Source organism: Dunckerocampus dactyliophorus, chromosome 19, assembly GCF_027744805.1.
Source record: "Dunckerocampus dactyliophorus isolate RoL2022-P2 chromosome 19, RoL_Ddac_1.1, whole genome shotgun sequence".
In the NCBI taxonomy this organism is placed as follows: domain Eukaryota; kingdom Metazoa; phylum Chordata; class Actinopteri; order Syngnathiformes; family Syngnathidae; genus Dunckerocampus; species Dunckerocampus dactyliophorus.
The window spans coordinates 5699671-5719300 of NC_072837.1; the positions used below are offsets into that span (position 1 = coordinate 5699671).

Consider the following 19630-nt stretch of genomic DNA (forward strand, 5'->3'; position numbering starts at 1 on the left):
ATAGCCAGCAACTAGCTTGACAATACAGTACAGTGTGGACGGCAGTCTCACTTGCAGTGTGAGCCAAAAAAAATAAACGCATAACAGGTAAGTTCACACACAACCACAATGAACTAACATTATATGTGGATAACTACTAAGTGCTAAGAACAAACATGTAACTTGAACTGTTATTTACAAAGTGCCCACAAGGCATGCTGGGTACGCTACAATGACGCTGCAATGTAGTGAAATATTACGTGCACAATGACCTGTAGAGTACAGTCGTCCCTCGTTTATCGTGGTTAATTGGTTCCACGAAGTAGGAGTCAATATTAATAAATGGGGTAGAGCATAGAAAACCTGTTTATGACGTTCTAAATACGGTTTTTAGCATTATTACATAAAACAACACCCATATAGTCCCCTTTGAGCTTCTATTTTTTATTTTTTTTTGGTTTACAACACATTTCTTAACTGTAATGCGCAAGGCTACAAGATCACAGCAGGGACACAAGAGACGGCCGCCGCTTTAAACATAGCATGCTACCGAGCTAAGCAGTTAGCCTCAAATGTCCTTATTCTAACCTTAAAGGGTTACAAACGGCGTGGGGAAGAAAGACAAACTAAGAAGCCAAAAACTTACCGGTCTCACTTTACAATAAGGTACACAAAAATACAGTAGTTACTCAGGAGCTAACTAAGAACTAATGACTAAGGCACATCAATTTAGAGTCGTCACTGAGGTACTAATCAAAACTAATGAGTAACTAATTTGTAGTGGTTATGGTTAGGGTTAGACAGGTTTGGTCCTCATTAACTACTGTAATTTTATGTAGCTTATTGTAAAGGGTTACCAACTTACCACTTCCACCTGGAATGAGAGGAGAACCTTTGTTCACTCTGTCATGTCAGACATGCCATGGCTGACTACATGCAGTGTGAAGGTAATGTAATGCAAGCTAATGTCTCATCAAAGTAGCATTACTGACACCTAGTGACCAGAATACCACATACAAGTATAACTGAGGTGAGCGACTGATGTTGGAACCGTGATGTATCGAGGGACGACTGTATCTTTAAAATCAGTGCTTATCAGTGCTTATATAGAGCCCAGGATATATCGTGAATGTTTTGGGGGGTTTTTAAATCACCTGTGCATGTTATACAGCGCGTGAACGCTATCCTCTACCGCTGCACGTAATGGAAGCAACACCCATTGATCAATAACTTTATGTTCTGTTGTTAAATAAGGTTTAAAAATGGCTCAGTTTTGAGCCATGGCCGTTTATGCATATTAGATTATAACGTCATCAAGCTCGCTAGTTGCATTCCCTCAGTTATTCATGATAATCTCCATGTTTCAGAATAGAAATAAACAACTTGAAAGAAGCTCCAAAATAATGAAAATGTGTTGTAAAATAGCAATGTGTTACGAAGAATGGCACATGTAAACAAGTCACATTTCCAGCGCTGTAGAACAGTGTGAGTAATGATTGCATATATTACGGCTCCAACGTCGAGTGTGTCTCACAGAACTGTATAGGAAAAGCTTAAAGCCTCAAAGACTTTGATTGAGGAAAAAAAAAGTTGAAAGACAGAGCAATGTCAATCAGCAGTGAGGGTTAAGGTGTTTGAGGTGCAGGTATCAGGTGGCGCTCTCTTCCTGAGCACCAGGCTAAAATGGCTGAAAGCTGCCCTAATTGAGTGCCCCCTCCCTTGGCCAGCGTGGTCTGGTGTCCCCCTCACGGGGCCCGGGAGAGACTGGTGTGGTTGTCTGAGGGGGCCTGACCCCAAAACCCTGCCTCAGGCACTGACTGCCACCAGCCTGAACCCTCTGCAGCCCCCCACCGCCCCACCACCACCACAAGCGCTGTCCCCTCTCGGCTCTTTTTCTCTGATGCTCTTCTCCTCTCTGCCCAATTGGCTCTGAGCTACAGACTTCTTTTGTCTGTCCTCATTAGAATACTGATCCTACACACACACACACACACACACACACTTTCCCAGTAATTGCAGTATCATTAGTCAATCCATCGCTATCCAGATGGTAAACAAAAGAGGCTGAGAATTAAACTGAGAAAGTTGAATTAATTATAATTATATTAATAAACTTTATCAGCAAGGATGTTAAAAAAAAGACTCTACTCACTCACTTTTTTTTCATGGTTGCATGATGTATTTTCAACATAGTCATGGAAAACATTATTAGACCACCCTTGTTTCTTCAGTGTCTTATATCATATTTAAAATACCAGTTAAATTGTTTATAATGATCAAATGAAAATAATAATTAAAATAATAATAAAATAAATACATGTTATGCACAATATAAAAAAACATGAACATAAAAATAATTATAATGGGCAACTATTATGTAATTATAATATATGTGGAGATTTCTAAAACAAACCTCCACACAGTGCATTATTAGTTACTCGTCATAAACACTTTCTCACCTGCTGTACAATCAACCAAAAGCATCTATTAAAAACAACCATTGCTTTTATCATCATCTGACCAAAAAAATTGGTGCAGATTATAATTTTCGAAAAACATAAAATATAATCATAAATCCGCACGGTGGCCTTAGTGGTTAACATATTGGCCACACAGTCAGGAGGTCGGGAAGATTCTTCGTTGGGCATCTCTGTGTGGGGTTTGCATGTTCTGCCCGTGCGTGCGTGGGCTCTTTCCTCCCACATTCCAAACAACATGCATGTTAGGTTAATTGGCAGCTCCAAGTTGTCCATAGGTATGAATGTGCCCTGCGACCAGTCCAGGGTGTACCCCGCCTCTCGCCCGAAGTAAGCTGGAATAGGCTACAGCATAACCCCGCGACCCTAATTAGGACGAGCGGCATGGAAAATGGATGGATGGATAATAATAAATCTTACAAAAGGACAAAAAATATCAACTTTTGCAAGTCATGTCAATTGTCCACTTTATTACAAAATCCAACAGTCTCTTTCACGCTCGCACTGCCGCCATCATAAAACATGAGTTAACGGTACTGTACAATTTTTAGCACCGTCATACAAGTGTAAAAAGAAGTTGTCCACTGTTGTAGTAAAATGCAACAACACTAACTGTCTTTCACGTTACCACTAACAACGGCTAACACCGTGCAAACACACTCCATCACTGCCGGTCCCGCCTGCAGCTGTCCGTCATGTTGACTGACAGCTCAGAGGAGGGCTCTGACAGCTGATGAGAGCGAGGCGCCAACGTGTGCCTCAGAGGCAACAGCGGCAGTCCTGTGTTCTCCTGCCCACCTCCTATCATGGCCTCCTGCTGGCCCCTCCTCTATTATGGGCATGCAGCCAATTAGGAGTGGACAAAGTCTCTTGGAGGACATGTAAAGGTGACCAGCAAGTGGTCCAAAACAAGCATACCATGAGTAAACCTGTCATGGAGGGGCTGCTTTTTCTCCCATGCAGGCCTCCCCATATCTTCACATTTGGGGTATTTTTTCTTCCCCACTCTCAAACTCAAGGACCACTTTCATCTTGTTGTGGTGGACCCTCACCTCGCTCTTCAACCCAACATGCTCTGCAGAACCACCTCTAGCTTCTTTCACAACCCCCTGGCTCAATTGGCCGTGCATGTTCCCCTGCAAACCCCCCACCAGCTCTCACTCTCTAGACTCTCCGAGACCACTGGGTGGACCGGCTGCCCCTGCAGGCCACGCTTCCCTCCTCAGGCCCTCGCTGGTCTCCAGGCTTGCTCATGCCCACAGCTATGCCTGTTTGATGTCGGCCTCCTGACAGGCAACACAAGGCTTGCTGAATGCGAGGAGCTGAAGGGGTTTCTTTGGTGTGAGTGTGTGAACGTACTCCTTTCTTATCCTCACACACCATAAAAAAATGGCAGACATGAAAAGGACTGAATGATGAGCAGCTGTCAGCAGCTCGACCAGTTCAGCCTGGTACTTGCCTCCGTGGGCGGGGCCTAATGCGATGACTGACATGTGTCACTGCCAACAAAACTGCAGCCTCAAATCAACAATGTCAAGTAAAATACTCATCACCAGCATTAACTACACTTGTACACTCTAATGAGAGACTTTTTAGTGACCTGAATGTAAGACAACACAGAATATAAGACCACGCCTCTTTTTCAAGACCTGTGTTTGCAAAAATATTTTTAAAGAGTATTAAAAAATCACTTTTTCTAGCAGATCTCTTTGTCCTGGCTGCATCGCTCCAGATCACTGGTGTTTGTGAGTGACAGGAAGAAAAACTCTGGCTCTCTTATGTGTAAGTCATTTGGCGGCACCTGTTGGTTTGCGTGAATAAATCTCTACTCCCTTAATATAAGACGACAAATCTATTTCAGCCTTTTACTCGGATCAGTGTGGTTATCGTCCTTTTTTTTTTTTTGCTGATTTTTTTTTTTGGTCTGGTTTCCAGTCTTTCCATTTTTCCCATCAACTCCCTGTTTAACATTTTGGAAAAAAAACTAAAGAAAAAAGTCTGGTTATGTATTCTAATGGCTGAAAGTTGAACCTTTTCAATTTAACAAGAAAACTACAAAAAAGAAAACAGCAAAAATTGAAAAAAATATGTAGTAATTTTAGAAGAATCAAGTCAAACTACTCAGAGAAAAAAGTTGTAATCCAATGGAGAAAAAAAATGTTTACGAGAACACTGTCGTAATTTTATGAGGGAAAAATAATGTAATTTTAGAAACATAAAGTTGAAATATAAAAAAAAAAAAGCGGTTATTTGCAGAAAACATTACAATGTTATGAAAGCAAAGTCAAAAATATTACAGGAATGAAGAATTACAAGAATAAAATGTACAAGAAAACTGAAATAGTTGGAAAATTAAAAAAAAACAGCATAAAGAGAAAAAATAGCTGTATTTTAACAAGAAAGTCAAAATATTAACAGAAAAAAGTTGTATTCTAACAAGAATGAAAGCCACAATTTTACTAGAATAAACTCATAATACCATGCGTGAAAATAACATGATTTTAGTAGCATACAGTTCAAATATTAAATAAAACGTGTTTTTTAAAGGCATATGATAAACAAAAAAATATATATGTTGAAAATTTTCAAAACTTAGGTTGGGGAAAAAGTTGTGTTATTGGAATAAAGTCATAATATTGCAAAAAGAAAATTCACAAAGATTATCTAAGAAGAAAGGTGAAATATTTGGAAAATGTATATAAAAAAAAAAAACAGGGAAAATGAGAAAAATAAGCCAAAGTTCAAACTAATAATACGCCTTTTCACCTCTATCACAAAGCTGAGATGCCATTTTTTTTTTAAATATATATATATATATATATATATATATACTTCTTGACCCTTGCATCCTTTCATTTTTCAGTATTTGGCTGTCACTGAAACAAGTTTGAGTCTTATCAGGACATCTGGCCCCACAAACATTTAGATTTCTCACATGACGAATTGAAAATGAAATATTAGTCAAATCAACTTATCAAATAATGCAAATAATTACAAATGAACGTACTGGAAAAGTGCGGTGTGTGTGATTATATTTCCATGTGTCGTGAATAAAGCTTCCCATGCTCTTTTTAATGAGTTTAAATTGGAACACTGATGTCTGACTATTCCTCTGGTGTCTTCTGAGAGACACACCAGCGCTTAAAAGAAACATTTTTGCTCCAGTTACTATTATACAGACAGAATCCCCTTCTTTTTTTTTCTTTTTTTTTTAACGATATAAATCTCTCGCTTGTCCCTCAAGGGGTACGACTTAAATGTCATTTTGTCAAGCAGATTATGACAAACTTTTGACTCCTTATTAAACGCGACATGTCACAGCCCATCAGCCTTGTTGTGGAGAGCAGCGTTAGACGCTCTGTAATGATTAAATGGGCTTTTGATTTGAAATGAGACAACAATGAGGCGCCATCAAAGGAGGATTCTCATGCTTTAGCTGCAGGTTGTAGCTGGATGTACGGCCTATGGCTGGCAGGCTGCTGCTAGCACTCTGCCAGGCAGATGAGAGCCGGGTTAATGTTGGGATTTGTTCCCTAAAGCTCCCGCACAAAGGAAATACTGATCAGCTTTGCCGTCAGCCTCGAGACCTGCTAATCGCTAATCAGCACTTACACAGCCTGTCTGACTACCGCACACACACACACACCAACTCGTAGCTATGACACAATGTACATCACTGCGCTTTGTGATAAATGTCTGCAACTTTTTAATTGTGCACTTTTTCCGGCTTGTCAACAAATCTGACACCTGCAAGCAGTCAAATCCTGCATTAAGTACAAAAGAGAGCAAAGTTTATTAAGGTTGAAAACTTGTTTCCATTATACCTCAGTGTCATCACTTTCAAATAACTTATGTTAAAAATAAGATTCATACTAGTACTACTACTACTAGTACTTTATGTATACACCACATCTCAAAAGATTCCATTTGGAATCAATTGATTGAGTTTTTGCCACTGGGTTATATTTAGTCATATATTATTTATGTTTTAGGAATATGCATCCCTCTGAGGTGAATCTTTTTACAATTAAATAAAACACTTCATAGTAATGCATATTTCTAAAACATAAATAGCATACAACAGTTTTATTTGCAATCATTTATTATTATAATATCATTATGTTATTATTAATTATTTGTATTTTTAAAAAGTGTTTTAAAATCTCAAAAATAGTTGGTAAATAAAAAAACTTGTTTTAGTAAAAAATAGCTGATACATAATAACTATAAACAATAAACACATAATAAACATCAGTTAATTATTTTATTTTTCACACTTTGTTTAAAAAAAATAATTTAAAAACCTCTTTAAACATTATCTAAATGAAGTATTTTTTTTGCCTGCAAAAGATCTGAAATTCGGGTGTCAACATATTAATAATAACGAGAGAAGCACTCGAGACCTCCGCCAAGCGCCATAGTTCCCCCGTATTGTGATTCACACCAAAATAATAATCCTACATTTTTTGGATCAGTCTTTGATATTTTCTAGAACCTGTTGGGAACCTGTCCTGTATTTTTTTCCAAGTGCTCTGACCATTTTTTGTGGAGTTTTATGAAGAAATATGCACAAAATAAAGTTCAAGTGATCCTTCAAAAAATTCCTGGACCCAGACGGTGATTCGGATCACCCGCAAAATGTAATCAGTTCTCCCATATCCCATTTCCGACAATTCCTGCTAATTTCATTCAAATCCATTCAGACGGCAGCACATGGTAGCTCCCCACATACACTCCTTTATAACTTTATTCTGACCTGAGCACATCTACAGCAGGGCAATTCCCACACCAGATACCTCTAGTCCATTCGTCATTCCAACGACACTTCCTCATTGTCACCAGACAGACTGCGAGATGCACTCACTGACACTTTTGAACATCAAAACGTCTGTATTATGTGTGTATATTTGTTCTAAATAAACAGAAATGCAGAGAAAAACATTAAGCGCATATTGTTATCACCCACTTTGTAACTCTTAATGCGGAAGCACAATTTGCTGCATTCAAGTGTGCTGGGAAATCCCAGAAAATGCACTCAAGTCTTTGAACGCAACTCCTCATTGCTCATAATAACACAGTTAAAGTCTGACTCAAATATTCTCATATTAAAGAAACCAGTGTTAGCTAAATAGATGTGTGCCATCTTTTCACTTGATTGAAATTTTCAGTTAATTTGGCGCCGTTAATACATAAAAATATATACAATCCTGCCCCTGTCATTTGTCTTTCTTTCAATAAAATACAGTAAAAAAAAAAAAAAAAGAATATTTCAGGCATAGTGTGACATGGTGATTAATCATGATTAATTGATTTAAAAACCGTGATTAATCTGGTTAAACATTTTAATCATTTGACAGCCCGAATAATGATCATAGATTTTATAGAGTGCTTTTGAAAAACTCATACGGTTTACACTGTAAAACCAAACAAATACAAGTGTACAAAATAGCAAAATAACAGAAAGCCGAGAGGTCAGAACAAATAGAGTTAAAAAGCGCATACACAAGACAAGACGAAGAGATGGCAATGTGATGCACTGTATTGCTAAATATGTCAGTTTTAAAGAGTTGTCAATTCAAAGTAGTGCCAAGCAGGTGTGTTTTTAAGTTAGTCTTGAAGGTAGGAAGGTCAGCAGCTTATGGAACTCAAACTGGAAATATAAAATGCTTGCAAGAGGCACTCTAACATATATGGGAAGATGTGTAAAACACACATACTGTAGTTGGAAAGATGAAAAGCAGACTTTTCTGATTTGCAATACGTTTAAATGCTCTATTATCATGAACAAGCTTTGCAGACGCACATAATTTTGACTGCAAATGATTTACAGTTGGAAAGACCCCTTTAACTCCACTAGCTGACAACTCCTCATTATCATTCCAACATCTCAATCATATTCACTTAACAGAGAACGCCCCCACCGCCACTCCAGCCTCAGATTGGACCCGTCGTAGAGAAAGGCAGGACTGGTATTGTTCGGGGCTCTCTGCAGGAATGCTGGATTCTGTTTGAAGTCGGGATCCGGCACGGGCTGACTCACCTGCAAGATCAATACGCCCGGTTCAAAGCGGTCGGCTTCACAGAGAACACACTCTTATTAATTTATAGAAACTTCTAGAAACTTTGTGTGAAGGGGAAAAACCTCCAACTCTGCGCGGTGGTGAGACAGGGGGAATTATTAATATACCTGCAAAAAGCGGCAGAGTCGGCCATCTTCTAACACCTTATATGAATATTTAAATGAGTCCGCGTTTGATGTCCATTGATCATACAAAAAGTGTGTGTTGCTGTGTTGTGTGTGTGTGTGTGTCGGTGCGAGACAGATGGATAAGGAAGCTGCTTAAAAGACTCCCTAGATCAAGAGCATGTGTAAGTGCATGGGCGTAGGCGCGCGTAGGCGTGTGTGTTTAACTCATTAAGGCAGTCCATTTGAGTTTTCCTTTGTTGTCAGATTTGATGATTTGGGGGAAATTTCCAGCCTTGGATTCAAAGCATTCCTGTTTGGCGCTCCAGGCCCGCTGCGTCGGGAGTGAAACACTCTGCATTCATATTTCATGATATCAATTTATCAACAGGAACAATCTCAGGATGTTGGCTCAGATACGACTCCATGTTCCTCTGTTTTACCTGAGGGACACATGCACGCGTATTCTCATCGCTTTGCCGCTCGCACATTCGACTGTCTTCATCGCACGTCTGTGTCGTGATAGCTCACCCACCCTGAGATGGTGGTGCTCCGCATGCTGCCTTTTCAGGGTTTTTTTGAGGTGATGCAAGTAAACAAAACTCCTCATTTCTACTTTTGTTTTAACTACTATTATACATTTGATTGATTGTAGTAGTATCAGAAAAGTATTGCATAGAAAGAGATCATGTGGAGCACAACATGAGTATCACGTATCCTCATATTTGTCATAAGTGGATCGAATGGAAGTCAGTTTCCGCCACTGAAAGAAAATAAATATCTCAATGGTTGTCATAATAAATAGATAGATAGATAAAGTGCTATGAGTGCACGTAACACACGCACACACTCATAGCACCTTATCTATCTATTTATTTATTTATTTATTTATTGGTATTGATGTCTCTTATGTTCTTGTTGCTTAATTTATTGGTATTAATGTTTCTTTTGTTCTTATTCATTTTGTGTTTTCTTTCTTTTTTTGGGAGAATGAACAGAACAAGAATTTCATTACATAGCATAACTACCTGTTTTACTGTTCATATAACAATAAAACTCTTGAATCTTGATAATTATGAGATAAAAAGTCAAAATTATGAGAAAAAAGTCATTATTATGAGAAAAAGTCCTAATTATAGATTAGATTTTTAATAGCGCTTTTCAAGGCACCCCAAGCACTTCACAATGAAGTGAATCCGTTATTCACTCCTCTCCATTCTCCACTCCACTCCTCAGTCACACACCGGTGGTGGTAATCTACATCTGTAGTCACAGGTGCCCTGGGGTAGTCTGATGGAAACGTGGCTGCCAATTGGCGCCTACAGCCTCTCCGCCCACTACCAAACATTCATTCACATTCATACACCAGTGTGGGCAGCCCTGGAGGCAAGGTGGGTGAAGTCTCTTGCCCAGGGGCACAACAACAGTGACTGGGTGGAGGGAGGGAGGATCGAACCGCCAACCATCCTGTTTCTGGACGACCTGCTCTACCTCCTGAGCCCATGTCTGATAGGAAAGTCATAATTAGGAGATAAACAGTCAAAATTCCCAGATAAAAAGTCATACTTATGAGATAGGAAAGTCAGAATTATGAGATACAAACTGTGCATGTGCCACCTTCTTCACTGAAGCCTTCATCACATGGCACTCGGCACATGCCCAGTTTGTATCTCCTAATTTTGACTTTTTATCTCATGATTAGGACTTTCATCTCATAATTTCAAATTTTTTAGCTCGTAATTTTATCTCGTAATTTTTACTTCTTATCTCATAAAAACTTTCTTACAATTTTTGACTTTTTATCTCATAATTTCAACTTTTTATCATACTTATGAGACATAAAAATGATTATGTAAGTATAAAATGCAAGGTATAAGTAGAAAAGACAAGATAAAACTAATGAGGATGCCATGAAAATTAGACTGATCCCTCAACTGTTACAGCAGCTACAGTCACATTTCAGCTCATCATGTCTGACCAATAAATTTGCTTCATTTTTACATTGGATGCTTTTCCTGATGCAACCCTTCCATTTATCTGGACCAGCACTGGCACCTCCAGGAGCTGGGTGGTGCATGTAAGGCGATTGCGTAAGGTGTAAGGCGTAAGGTGCGTACCATTACACCACCAGGATGTTCGAACAGCAATAAAAGTTATTTTTGTCCTTGGAAGAACATCACACAGCCAAAGTAACAAAATTCAAGAGTGCAAAGTTCTACTGGAGCGCACCTGAAAGTGTGTGCGTGTGTGACAGGGAGACATTTGATATAATATCTTGTGTGTGAGTGATAGCAGTGTTGTGGTTGCAGCAGAGCTCTGGAGAAGGGAGAGAATCTGAAGTGAGTCTGTAGAGAGTAAGGACGCTGTCTTTTAACTAGAGCTCCCCTGGACACCACACACAAATAGATATGATCATAGATCCATGTGAAGGTGGCAAAGACACATTCCAACACAGGAGAAAGCAAGAAGTGGACTCACGTAGACTCACAAAGCATGCACATGGGGCATACATGGTTACACTTGGTACCACTCACAAACACACGTGTGCAAATACAGTCTCAAACACACACTCACACTCTCTCTCTCATGTGTCTCTCAGTAGTTCCTCGGTGTTTCATCTGACAGCTTATTCCCAATGTGGCTCCACTCAGTATTCACCCTGGAACTCCTCAGCGCAGACACCCTGTGAACGCACTCCCTTGTGTATGTGCTATGTGTGCGCGCAGTTGTGCGTGGTGGGTTCTAGGTCTACGATCACCACTGAGGACACTATCATGTTCTCAACCTGCAAAAAATACTCCAAGTTTAAATCACAACTGCTCACAAACCCTTTGATGTCTAGATACATTTTCTGGACACTTCATTAGGTACACCTCCTCCTTCATTTGTCTTGAAATTACATGTCCGTTGTTGTGTATGTGTCCCACAGCGGATGAAGGCCGCTGCGACACAAGACTCTCATCTTCATTCGCGAGAACACTGTGGAACGCCGAGCGATCGTGAGGTCGGATTTTTTTGGAGGAGGCATTTTTTGTAATGCAAGTGTATTACTCTTTTGAATGCATATTGTTTTGAGAAGCCAAACTCCTTACGTAAGTGACCCCACCAACTAACTGCGGCCCTCATCACCGAAACCCCACCAAAACCCGGTCATTATGTCAATAAAATCCAAATTACAAGTGTAAAAATAAGTTAACCATTGCTCATATTGTAAAAACATTCCTAATTCATTTCCTGGATTGTCTGTTGTTTGATGCACTTTTATTTGGGAAACAAATCATTTTGTGACTAAAACTGTCAGAGTACAGCGTATGCACCACTGATACTACAAGTCCCAGAATGCACTGCAGTAGCTGGTGGGTGCATTTGAATCAAGTGCAGTGCTAATTCGATGACACAGTTGGTATTTTTTTTGTCCAGGCAAAGACCTGTAACCTACTGAAAATGGGTCAGCAACCCAAAAAACACCAAATGAATCACCGCTCCAGAGGTTATTAGCTTTGCCACTTAGCTCAAAATGTACCCCAAAAGTATGGTGGCCTTTAAGGGGGGGGAGGATACTTAACAAAGTTGTAGAGTTAGCATGTTCTAAGTAACAGGATGTTTGTTTTGGTCCACAGCCCTGCCTTCATGTGTTGCATTCAATGGTCTCAACCTGGCTTTGTCATCGCATCACTCATAATTCAATCTCTCCCTCCTTAGCTTTTTCCCTGCAGCACTTTGGGAAGAAACCCAGCATCAGGCAAACCGCCGCCTGCATCCCTCGAGAGTGGGTGACATTCACAACCTGTATGAGCGTGTACAGTGCATAAACACACACACACACACACACACACACACACACACACACACACACACACACACACACACACGGAGACTATGATGTGCACAATTGTGTATGCATGAGAGTGAGAGCTGTGGCTAGCCCTAAACCATCAGCCTAGCGGCGCTACAGTAATAACCACATGACTACCACAGGCCATGAGTGTGTGTGTTTATTTGGGAATGTTTCTTATGGATGGATATATTTGGTACTATGCAGAGACTTATGCAAGAATATAATTTCTCTGCAAAAGACAAGTGGTAAAAATGAGTTTGATCTCACTCTCTCTCTCTCTCTCTCTCTCTCTCTCTCTCTCTCTCTCTCTCTCTCTCTCTCTCTCTCTCTCTCTCCCTCGCCCTCCTCTTCTCTCTGCTTGCTGCAGGCTTGATTGGAGGTTTTGTCACGCCTGCTTTGACAGGCCGGGCAGAGCTCGGGTCCCAACGGTTTGGCAATTATCCTCTAACCCAGCAAGCCTACTGCTCCACACACTCCCTCATACACACACACACACACACACACACACACACACACACACACACACACACACACACATATAACCATGGCATGCATGTCAATACGTCAGAGATGGAGGGGGGAGAAAAGGCTGTCTGTGTTTTCCATCTCCTTCTCCTGCTCTCCTTTCCCTCCATCTTGGCCTCTCATTAGGCAGGTGTGTGTTAGAGGGGAGTAAGGTGTGAAGCTCAGGAGACTCTTAGCATTCCACTCAAATATACGAACCATCTTCAAGCCGGTCCACGGCTTGAACTCGTGCGCGCGCATACACACACGCGCACACATACTGTAATCCCGGGAGATCAGGTGGGCTCCTCTTCCTCTTGATAAGTAGCGTTGGAGGAGCCATCTTCACGCTCGCTGACAGACTCCAGTGTGGAGCAGCTTGTCAAGCACAGGAAGTAGCTTAGGCTCTGGTATTAACTTAAACATGCACTTCAGAAAGCCACACAAATTGCTAACTTCATTTCACATAGTGCTAATTAGACACTCTGCACTCCGAATACCCTTTGCCTGGGATCTAATTCCTTTGAAACAGTCGAGCGCAGACACTGTTGGTTTAAGAGGGGACAGACAGAAACAACATAGAGCAATAATAACACTTGCTGCTGGAGGTGTAGCAAATTTGACAATGATTTGATTCCATTCAAGAAAGATATCGATCCAAGGACTATAAATCAATCCACTAACAGTTTTTCTTTGTTTTTGTGTGGCTCAGTCAAAATCACCTATTTTCGTATTAGTATCGTCTATTAAATATGTAGTAAAATCTGCGACATAAGCAAGAAAATACGACATGCCAAATCACCATTATACTTGTTTCAATCAAATCGAATCAATCAAATCAAACTTCATTTCTAAAGCGCTTTTCATGCCGCCGATAACCCCCTCCCGCATGGCCCCACGGACACAGGGGACCCCCGCAGTCATGGCCGACATAACCCTGATGCAGATGCCTCCTTCTGAGGAACACTGGAAGACAAAGCTCATAAAGATCAAAATAATCTAAATAATGATAAAACACATGGAAACAGTAAGCACTGTGATTAAAAAATAAAGGCTCACGTAAGAATAAATATGGAATTTACATTTAAAATATCCAGAATGCTCTTCTACCACACACACGCGTCACATCCGGGTAGCGCAAGTCAAGCATTGATTAGCACAGCATTGCACTGATTAGTATTACACGGCTACAGTATATTACCACTTCCAATTGACTATTGACCTTGCAAATCACTATTTAACTCATATACTGTATGTCCCCCACAAGGTGCAACTCGCTAAGGCTCCATTGGTACCATGGTGACTCAAATATCTACTAATTTGTCAGTCCCCACCTTATATATTTAATATGATTGCTTTTAAAGGACGTCCCTACACAGGATAGCAAAGCAGGACACAAAGACTAGACAATTCTACCATGGGCCCCACCCGGAATTCTGGGCCCCGTGAAAAAGAAATCACCTTGCCGCAGTGTTGCTCACCTTCTTCATTGGGACAGGGAGGGGTAAAGTTGTAGGCCTGCTGCTGACTCATCTGGTCAATGGGGGAGGGACAACTGATTTAATAATACATGCTAAACATTTACCTGCGCTGATTAAATGTTGGTTAAAAAGGAGTGAGGTAGAGACTAACGCAACATGCTAACAGTCTGCTGGCATATTTCATTGTGAACATTAAGCTAACAGGTTCATTTCCAAGAAGCACAGACTGGCTCGGCTACAAAAAAAAAAACGGGTTTCATATCGACACCCTTTTTGTTTGCCTTTCTTCACTCACCTTTCTCTCTTTCCTTGTTTCACTCCCAGACATTATTACATTATTTTACTAGGCGCTGGCAGCATATTTACTCTCTGCTCTGCGCAACTGCCGACTGACAAGCAACACGCTGCAGTTACAAAGCAAGGTGAAGGCAGTAGTGGACCAAACCATTTCTTGTAGCTATGGGGGGGTGTTCAGTCACTATGGAAGTTTACTTTTGGTCAATGGGAATACTTGACAGTTACTACCAAATACAAGAGATTCTTTTCATCATTTTTTGACTATATATTTATTTAAAAATCACAACCAGATTGCAAAATTATTCACCTGTTTACTGAGGCCCTGGTCAGTCATAGGCCCTTGGAATTGTCCTAACTTTCCCTCCTTTACAGCGCCCCTGGATGTTATTTTTGGCACAACAGACAAAGATGGACATATTTTGTTTGAATTAAAGCAGTAAATGTACATGTCCACGCTACGACTCTCGGACACAGTCGTCTTTTAACTTCACTAATCAAGCTGTTGGTGCTCTCTCTGTCTTGTTTTACTGCATCAGCATTGCCGTGTTTTTGCTGAGTGCCCTGGGCGGCATAATCGTCAAATCCATCAACAGACTCACTTGGCATCAGATCAGCACGGCGCCCTTTGAAGGAAATGGACGTCACTGCTTTATCAAACAGACAAAGCGGAGATCCCTTCCGGCGTGGAACAACTACTTTCACTGCACCCTCTCAGCAACACAAGTAGGTGGGTAGATGGAGTAACACTGGTAGATGGATGTAATTTTGTGTGTGTGCATGTGTGTGTGTGTGTAGGCGGACCTTGCCTCAAGCTAAAGTCATTGAACAGTTAAGGAGTTCCTGCTACACTCCAGGCTAAAGCTGAAAGGCAACCACCAGGCCATGCGTGAAATTACCAGCCTTTTTATGAGTGCACATGCACACACACTTGTTTACTCACTCACTCACCAAAATATCCTAACTGGACATTTCCACGTGCAACATGTTGGTACCAGATCGACCCTCATGAGAGGCTGGGCCTTAAATGCAGAGTGTGTGAGGGAGGGTGAGCATCTGAGGTGAGAACTCCACAGGGTTTTTTTCCTTTTTTGTGCTGTCTCCACAGAAGGGGATCGGTGATGGCAAAGAGGAAAACTGTGATGATAGCCATAGAAGAGGAACTTAATACAATGTACAGTATGTATGTACAATACTTTACAACAACTATGCATCAAGTGTAATGCATACACCATGAATCCTTAATGCATAAACAATGCAGACTATTTAGTATTGTAAATAGATTGTTTCTAAGGGGCCATGGCGTTGTTGACAGCCTTTCCAGAGCTCATCACACCTTCACCCGGGGAGCACAACCTTTAAGTTGTCTATAGGATTTCAATTAGATCGGCCGCTAACTGATTTGGAGCGTTCAATACCACGCCGCTTGTCAAGCAACGCTAAAAACAGCTCAGCTTAGATAGGCTGGAAACTCGATTATACTTCCCTCATGCAAACCTGTTTATCTGTCAATCTGTCAATCTGTGTGAGTCACCGCTCACACACACGAGTGCGTGTCAGTTTCGTGGGGTAACACCAACTCAAGCTTTTAAGTAGGGAGTGTGTCACTGTGCATTATCCCAATTTTACATCACAGCAAAAGTCATTTAGACACACACACACACACACACACACACACACACACACACAAGTGAGTGTCAGTTTAGTGGGGTAACACCAACTCAAGCCTTTCAGTAGGGAGTGTGTCACACTGCATTATCCCAATTTTCCAAGTGCAAGAGTCATTTAGACACACACACAGAGTAAGCGCTGCTTATGCACACACACGCACACATATGCACTAAGCCATCACAGCAGTCGTCAGTTAGATGTGGTTCTTTTCAAGCAAAGCAGAAGTGTGGTAATGTCACAGCCTTGGGCGACAGACTGCTAGCGCCATGACACCCATATTACTCCCTCCTACCTTCTCCTTTCCTACACCTCATCCCTGCCTTCCCCACGCTGGCCCACCCGCCCACTACTGACACCATTGCTCGCTTAAACACCAGCATTAACTCTGTCATGGTATATTTGGCCTCTCGACGAAAGTATGCTGGCATGCATTCTCTTTTTGTACACAGAATGATGAACTTAACTCAATGGACACTTTATTAGGTACACTTGCATAATCTAATAATATCTAATAGAAGAGCTATATGTCAAAAGTGTGAAAATGGAATTATTATTGGAAATTATTGATCCAGTTTTTCTACTGAACAAATTACATTGTGCAGGTGTACCATCGTACAGTACAGTAAATCATTTAAAAAGTAGCGCTATTTAATGAGTCATCAAATATCCTCTATATCAGGGGTCACCAACACAGTGCCCGCGGGCACCAGGTAGCCCCCCACAACCACATGAGGCGCCCGCAAGCCTGCTTTTCATTCAGGCTTTCAGTTAATAATGTGAGAACACTAGAAAGAAAAGTATTCTGAAACATAAAATGTGAGTTGTGGACACCAGCATTTTGTGAATGTTTTGGTAAATCAAGCATATTTGCTTTGTTTGGGTTGAAATAAGGTATGAAAATCATTTCTACAAAAATGAGTAGCTCGTGGCCATTTTCATTTTCTAAAAGGAGCTCTCACAAGAAAAAACATTGGTGACCCCTGCTCTATATCATATGACAGGAGCACTCTGCTGTTTTTGCAGACCTACTGCAAAAATCCTCGTCAAAGATGTAACAGGAGTGTTGCATTATTGTTAGATTTGAGGACATGTTGCAAAAATTGTAATTAAAGGTCCTTTATACGACCGAAGAGCGCTGCTCTTTTGTTTAGGACCTCCTGCAAAATTGCCCGTCTAAGATCCTTTCTGTAACAGGAGCGCTTGGTTCTTTTTGAGACATACAGCAAGAATGCTCATCAAAGATCCTCTTCATGACAGGCGTGCGTTGCTTTAAGGACGCACTAGAAACATTGGAATCAAAGGTCCTTTATATGACCAAAGAGCGCTGCTGTTTTTGAGGACCTCCTGCAAAAGTGCCCGTCTAAGATCCTTTCTGCAACAGGAGCGCTTGCTTCTTTTTGAGACATACAGCAAAAATGCTAGTCAAAGATCCTCTTCATGACAGGCGTGCGTTGCTCTTTTTAAATACCAACTGGAGCAACACTACTCAAAGATCCCCTATATGACATGAGCACTCTGCTGTAAAAAATTATCATCCAAAATCCCCTTTGTAACAATAGTGCTTGGCTCTTTTTGAGGACCCACTGCAAAAATTCTAATCAATGATCCTGTATTTGGCAGGCACGCTTTGCTCCTCTTAAATACCAACTGGAACAACGCTACTCAAAGATCTATTATATGACAGGATCGCTTTGCTGCATTTGAGGACCTACTGCAAAAATGCTTGTCAAAGTTACTCTACGTAACAGGAGCGCTTTTGCTCTTTTAAATACCTGCTGCACCAACACTACACAGAGGAGTATATGACGGGAGTGGGCTGCGCTTTTTGAGGCCCCCAAAAATGCTAGTAAAATATCCTCTTTAGGACAAGAACGCTTTGCTTTTCTTAAAGACCTACTGCAAAAGCACCATTCAAAGATCCACGACATGACAGGAGCCCTCTGTTCTCTTAAAGGACCAAGCTTTGAACTAAACTTGTGGGCAGGTCTGACGTTCCAATTGCCAGATTTGGCCCTCGGGCCACTAGTTGCCAATCCCTGATTTAAATGCTCACTGAGATGAAGTTTCAAGAGACTTGCGTCACGTCATATGCGACTCTGCTGTGTTTTCTGCAAATTTAGAGCCATATTTTTCCTGAAATTTTGCTGAAATTACATCAGTGGCATCTACCTTTTAAAGCAGGGGTGTCAAACTCATTTTCATTGAGGGCCACATCGCAGTTACGGCTGCCCTCAGAGGGCCACTTGTAACTGTCAGTTTTTATGAATCTAAATATGAATATAACCTCATATTATTACACAGTTGCCCATGCATTAAATTATTATATTTTTACTAACAAATTGATGGATAACTTGCTTCGAAATAAATGAGAAGTGAAGTGAGAATGTCATGGTGACAAGCAGACATTCAAGTACTGATTAGATAAAACTGATGCAATTTTTCTGTCAAAATGACAGATCAAATACATTTAGAAGGCCAGAGGTGAAGTGCATTATTGACATGCATTATTCCAAGGGTTTCACGGGGCGCATAAAATGATGTGGCGGGCCACATCTGGCCCCCGGGCCTTGTGTTTGACACCTGTGTTTTAGAGGTTCCACTACAACTATTAAAAAAAAAAAATACAATTTGAGAAAGGCCTTGGCAGAGGTGTTGCTTTGTTTTCCTGATGATTTCACATAGAAAGTGGACATGTAGATATGGTATGATGATGTCGTTTTTTCAATCAGTAGTCACACCTTGCAGAAACTGAGTCCGGCAACCCCATTGTCGATGAAGCATGCTCACATCTTTGTGGACATGACATCTCAACTCAATATTTCATCGCTTCTTACAAACCTGACCAGTTCATTCTTCCTTACTTCCCAGTCAGTGGTCGCACTCGCGGCAAGGATGATGTGGGGAAACATTTGGGAGGAATACAAAACACGGTGTGTTAATTCACGTGCATGAATTGTGTGCGGTTGTGTGAATGTGTGTGGCCCAATTGAGGTTTGCATGATAAGTTTTGTGTGGTAGAATTGTGGTGGTGTGTGTGAAAGAGAGACAGACCATGGCCTGAGGTCATATCTGCGTCAAGCGGCTGCTAGAGCTCAGTGCAAGAGCATGATCCCCTACGCTTTTAATTAGGCACATTAACATACACGCAGACACACACTTTTACAGCATGCAGACACACACTTCAGTCTCTCTCGCTCTGCCT

General features: G+C 41.0%; 1 long non-coding RNA gene across 5 annotated transcripts in view; it reads left to right on the top strand.

The window, feature by feature from the left end:
* The window catches only part of LOC129172378 (uncharacterized), a 129414-nt gene that overhangs the window by 93946 nt on the left and 15838 nt on the right, over positions 1–19630 (top strand). For 2 of the 5 annotated variants that reach the window (XR_008566993.1, XR_008566994.1), the window contains exon 4: positions 15297–15487. This is a non-coding gene — a long non-coding RNA (uncharacterized LOC129172378). Of the gene's footprint in view, positions 1–12342; positions 12410–15296; positions 15488–15865; positions 15936–19630 lie in introns of those variants that run through there. The other 3 variants (XR_008566996.1, XR_008566995.1, XR_008566997.1) reach the window with 3 other exon arrangements.